Raw genomic sequence first — 6438 nt, 5'->3', positions numbered from 1 at the left:
CCTTAGAAGTCAAAGCCAGTAGCAGAAAATACAATTAAAATGCAACAGTTTTTCCATCGTATAGCATGACTAATTACAACCAGTGCGAAAGTAATGATCATTTCGACGTTTCGGGCATCCTAGACTTAACTCTCAGGCGTTGCTCCACCAGATCGAAGAGTTAGGGACTTAGAAGTCAACGCGAGAAGCATAAACTACAAAATAAATGCAACAGTCTTTCCATCGTATAAAACGTATAATTGCAACCAGTGTGAAGGTAATGGTATGTCCTACGTCCCGGGCAACCTAGGCTTCACTCTAGGGCGTCCTTCCACCAGATCGAATAGTTAGGGCGTAAGATGTCAACGCCAGAAGTATAAAATACAATATAAATATAACAGCTTTTCCATCGTATAAAACGAATAATTGCAACCAGTGTGAATGTTATGGTCATTTCTACGTTCCGGGCAACCTAGGCTTCACCCTAGGGCGTTGTTCCACCAGATCGAATAGTTAGTGCCTTAGAAGTCAACGCCAGAAGCATAAAATAAAATATAAATACAACAGTTTTTCCATCGTATAAAACGAAAAATTGCTGCCTGTGTAAAAGTTATGGTCATTTCTACGTTCCGGACACCCTAGGCTTCACCCTAGGGCGTTGGTCCACCACATCGAATAGCTACGGCCACAGAAGTCAACGCCTGAAGTATAAAATACAATAAAAATACAACAGTCTTTCCATCCTATAACAGGAATAATTGCAACCCGTGTGAAAGTGATGGTCATTTCTACGATGCAGGCAACCTAGGCTTCACTCTAGGGCGTTGTTGCACCAGATCGAATAGTTCGGGCCTAAGAAGTCAACGCCAGAAGCATAAAATACAATATAAATATAACAATTTTTCCATCGTATAAAACGAATAATATAAACTAGTGTGAAAGTTATGGTCATTTCTACGTTCCGGGCAACCTAGGCTCCACTCTGGGGCGTTGTTCCACCAGATCGAATAGTTAGGGCCTAAGAAGTCAACGGCAGAAGCATAAAATACAATATAAATATAACAGTTTTTCCATCGTATAAAACGAATAATAGCAACCAGTGTGAAAGCTATGGTCATTTCTACGTTCCGGGCAACCTAGGCTTCACTCTAGGCCGTTGCTCCGCCAGATCGAATAGTTAGGGCCTTAGAGGTCAACGCCCGAAGCATAAAATATAAAATAAATAGAACAGATGTTCCATGTAAACAACGAATAATTGTTTCCAGTGTGAAAGTTATGGTCATTTCTACGTTCCGGGCAACCTAGGCTTCACCCGAGGGAGTCGTTCCACCAGATGGAATAGTTGGGACCTAAGAAGTCAACGCCAGAAGCAAAAATATGATATAAATACATCAGCTTTTCCATCGTGTAAAACGAATAATGGCAAACAGTGTGAAAGTTATGGTCATTTCCACGTTCCAGGCAACCTAGGCTTCACCCTAGTGCGTTGCTACACCAGATCGAATAGTTACGGCCTTAGAAGTCATCGCCTGAAGCATACAATACTATTAAAATACAACAGTTTTACCATCGTATAACAGGAATAATTGCAACCAGTGCGAAAGTAATGACCATTTCGACGTTTCGGGCAGCCTAGGCAAAACTCTGAGGCGTTGCCCCACCAGATCGAATAGCTAGGACTTTAGAATTCAAATACAGAAGCAGAAAATACAATAAAAATGCAACAGTTCTTCAATCGTATAGCATGAATAATTGCAACCAGTGTGAAATAACGATCATTTCGACGTTTCGGGCATCCTAGACTTAACTCTGAGGCATTGCTCCACAAGATCGAATAGTTAGGGCCTAAGAAGTCAACGCCAGAAGCATAAAATACAATATAAATACAATACCATTTCCATCGTATAAAACGAATAATTGCACCCAGTGTGAAAGTTATGGTCATTTCTACGTTCTGGGCAACATAGGCTTCCCTCTTGGACGTTGCCTCACCTGATCGAATAGCTAGGACCCTAGAAGTCAAAGCCAGAAGCAGAAAAAACAATAAAAATGCAACAGTTTTTCCATCGTATAGCATGAATAGTTGCAATCAGTGAGAAATTAATGATCATTTCGACGTTTCGGGCATCCTAGACTTAACCCTGAGGCATTGCTCCACCAGGTCGAAGTGTTAGGGCCTTGGAATTCAACGCCAGAGGCATAAACTACAAAATAAATACAACAGTCTTTCAATCGTATAAGACGAATAATTGCACCCAGTGTGAAAGTTGTGATCATTTCTACGTTCCGGGCAACATAGGCTTCCCTCTTGGACGTTGCCTCACCTGATCGAATAGCTAGGACCTTAGAAGTCAAAGCCAGAAGCAGAAAAAACAATAAATATGCAACAGTTTTTCCATCTTATAGCATGAATAGTTGCAACCAGTGAGAAATTAATGATCATTTCGACGTTTCGGGCATCCTAGACTTAACCCTGAGGCATTGCTCCACCAGGTCGAAGTGTTAGGGCCTTGGAATTCAACGCCAGAAGCATAAACTACAAAATAAATACAACAGTCTTTCAATCGTATAAAACGAATAATGGTAACCAGTGTGAAAGTTATGGTCATTTCTACGTTCCGGGCAACCTAGGCTTCACGCTGGGGCGTTGTTCCACCAGATCGAATAGTTAGGGCCTAAGAAGTCAACGGCAGAAGCATAAAATACAATATAAATATAACAGTTTTTCCATCGTATAACAGGAATAATTGCAACCAGTGTGAAAGTGATGGTCATTTCTACGTTTCGGGCAACCCAGGCTTCACGCTGGCGCGTTGTTCCACCAGATCGAATAGTTAGGGCCTAAGAAGTCAACGGCAGAAGCATAAAATACAATATAAATATAACAGTTTTTCCATCGTATAAAACGAATAATAGCAACCAGTGTGAAAGCTATGGTCATTTCTACGTTCCGGGCAATCTAGGCCTCACTCTAGGCCGTTGCTCCACCAGATCGAATAGTTAGGGCGTTAGAGGTCAACGCCCGAAGCATAAAATATAAAATAAATAGAACAGCTGTTCCATGTATAAAACGAATAATTGCTTCCAGTGTGAAAGTTATGGTCATTTCTACGTTCCGGGCAACCTAGGCTTCACCATACGGGGTTGTTCTACCAGATGGAATTGCTGGGACCTCAGAAGTCGACGCCAGAAGCATAAAATAAGATATAAGTACAACAGCTTTTCCATCGTATAAAACGAATAATGGCAAACCGTGTGAAAGTTATGGTCATTTCCACGTTCCGGGCAACATAGGCTTCACCCTAGTGCATTGCTACACGAGATCGAATAGTTAGGGCCTTAGAAGTCATCGCCCGAAGCATAAAATACAATAAAAATACAACAACTTTTCATCGTATAACAGGAATAATTGCAACCAGTGTGAGAGTGATGGTCATTTCTACGATCCGGGTAACCCAGGTTGCACTCTAGGGCATTACTCCACCACATCGAATAGCTACGGCCGTAGAAGTCAACGCCTGAAGCATAAAATGCAATAAAAATACAACAGTTTTTTCATCGTATAACAGGAATAATTGCAGCAAGCGTGAAGGTAATGGTCATTTCTACGTTCCGGGCACCCGAGGCATCACTCTTGGGCGTTGTTCCACCAGATGGAATAGTTAGGGCCTAAGAAGTCAACGCCAGAAGCATAAAATATGATATAAATACAACAGCTTTTCCATCGTATAAAACGAATAATGGTAACCAGTGTGAAAGTTATGGTCATTTCTACGTTCCGGGCAACCAAGGCTTCACTCTAGGCTGTTGCTCCACCAGATCGAATAGCTAGGCCCTTAGAAGTCAACGCCCGAAGCATAAAATACAAAATAAATAGGACAGCTTTTCATGTATAAAACGAATAATTGCTTCCTGTGTGAAAGTTATGGTCATTTCTACGTTCCGGGCAACCTAGGCTTCACCAGAGGGCGTTGTTCTACCAGATGGAATAGCTGGGACCTAAGAAGTCGACGCCAGAAGCATAAAATAAGATATAAATACAACAGCTTTTCCATCGTATAAAACGAATAATGGCAAACCGTGTGAAAGTTATGGTCATTTCCACGTTCCGGGCAACATAGGCTTCACCCTAGTGCACTGCTACACCAGATCGAATAGTTAGGGCCTTAGAAGTCATCGCCCGAAGCATAAAATACAATAAAAATACAAGAATTTTTCCATCGTATAACAGGAATAATTGCAACCAGTGTGAAAGTGATGGAAATTTCTACGATCCGGGTAACCCAGGTTTCACTCTAGGGCATTACTCCACCACATCGAATAGCTACGGCCGTAGAAGTCAACGCCCGAAGCCTAAAATACAAAATAAGTACAACAGCTTTTCCATCGTATAAAACGAATAATGGTAACCAGTGTGAAAGTTATGGTCATTTCTACGTTCCGGGCAACCTAGGCTTCACCACAGGGCGTTGTTCCACCAGATGGAACAGTTAGGGCCTAAGAAGTCAACGCCAGAAGCATAAAATACGATATAAATACAACAGTTTTTCCATCATATAACAGGAATGATTGCAACCAGTTTGAGAGTGATGGTCATTTCTACGTACCGGGCAACCTAGGCTTCACTCTAGGGCGTTGATCCACTAGATCGAATAGTTAGCGCCTTAGAAGTCAACGCCAGATGCATAAAATACAATATAAATACAACAGTTTTTCCATCGTATAAAACGAATAATTGCAACCAGTATGAAAGTTATGGTCATTTCTACGCTCCGGGCAACCTAGGCTTCACACTAGGCCGTTGTACCACCAGATCGAATAGTTAGGGCCTAAGAAGTGAACGCCAGAAGCATAAAATACAATATAAATGCAACAGTTTTTCCATCATATAAAACGAATGATAGCAACTAGTGTGGAAGTTATGGTCACTTCTACGTTCCGGGCAACCTAGGCTTCACTCTAGGGCGTTGCTCCAAAAGATCGAATAGTTGAGGGCCTTGGAAGTCAACGCCAGAAGCATAAAGTACGATATAAATACAACAGCTTTTCCATCGTATAAAACGAATAATAGCAACCAGTGTGAAAGTTATGGTCATTTCTACGTTCCGGGCAACCTAGGCTTCACTCCGGGGCGTTGCTCCACCAGATCGAATAGCTAGGGACTTAGAATTAAACGCCAGAAGCATAAAATACAATAAAAGTACAACAGTTTTTCCATCGTATAACAGGAGTAATTGCAGAAAGTGTGAATGTAATGATATGTCCTACGTTCCGGGCAACCTAGACTTCACTCTAGGGCGTTGTTCCACCAGATCGAATAGTTAGAGCCCAAGAAGTCAACGCCAGAAGCATAAAATACAATATAAGTATAACAGTTTTTCCATCGTATAAAACGAATAATAGCAACCAGTGTGAAAGTAATGGACACTTCTGCGTTCCAGGCAACCTAGGCTTAACTGTAGGGTGTTGCTCCAACAGATCGAATTGGTAGGGCCATAGAACTCAACGCCCGGAGCATTAAATACAATAAATATACAAGAGTGTTTCCATCGTATAACAGGAATAATTGCAACCAGTGTGAAAGTGATGATCATTTCTACGTTCCGGGCAACCTAGGCTTCACTCTAGGGCGTTGCTCCACCAGATCATATAGTTAGGGCCTTAGAAGTCAACGCCATAAGCATAAAATACAATATAAATATAACAGATTTTCCATCGTATAAAACGAATAATAGCAATCAGTGTGAAAGTTATGGTTATTTCTCCGTTCCAGGCAATCTAGGCTTCACTCTAGTGCGTTGCACCACCAGATCGAATAGTTAGGGGCTTAGAAGTCAACGCCCGAAGCATAAAATACAAAATAAATAGAACAGCTTTTCCATCGTATAAAATGGATAATTGCAAACAGTGTGAAAGTAATGGTCATTTCTACGTTCCGAGCACCCTAGGCGTCACTCTAGGGCGATGCTCCATCACATCTAACAGCTACGGCCTTAGAAGTCAACGCCAGATGGATAAAATACAATATAAGTACAGCAGTTTTTCCATCGTATAAAATGAATAATCGCAAACATTGTGAAAGTAATGGTCATTTCTACGTTTCCGGCAACCTAGGCTTCACTCTAGGGCGTTGCTCCACCAGATCGAATAGTTAGGTTCTTAGAAGTCAACGCCAGGAGCATAAAATACGATATAAATACAACAGCTTTTCCATCGTATAAAACGAATAATTGCTGCCAGTGTAAAAGTTAAGGTCATTTCTACGTTCCGGGCAACCTAGGCTTCACCCTAGGGCGTTGTACCACCAGATCGAATAGTTAGGGCCTAAGAAGTCAACGCCAGAATCATAAAATACGATATAAATACAACAGCTTTTCCATCCTTTAAAACGAATGATAGCAACCAGTGTGAAAGTTATGGTCATTTCTACGTTCCGTGCAATCTAGGCTGCACTCTAGG

This window comes from Calliopsis andreniformis, unplaced genomic scaffold (assembly GCF_051401765.1).
Source record: "Calliopsis andreniformis isolate RMS-2024a unplaced genomic scaffold, iyCalAndr_principal scaffold0014, whole genome shotgun sequence".
Classification (NCBI taxonomy): Eukaryota; Metazoa; Arthropoda; class Insecta; order Hymenoptera; family Andrenidae; genus Calliopsis; species Calliopsis andreniformis.
Note: the sequence above shows the minus strand (reverse complement) of the source record.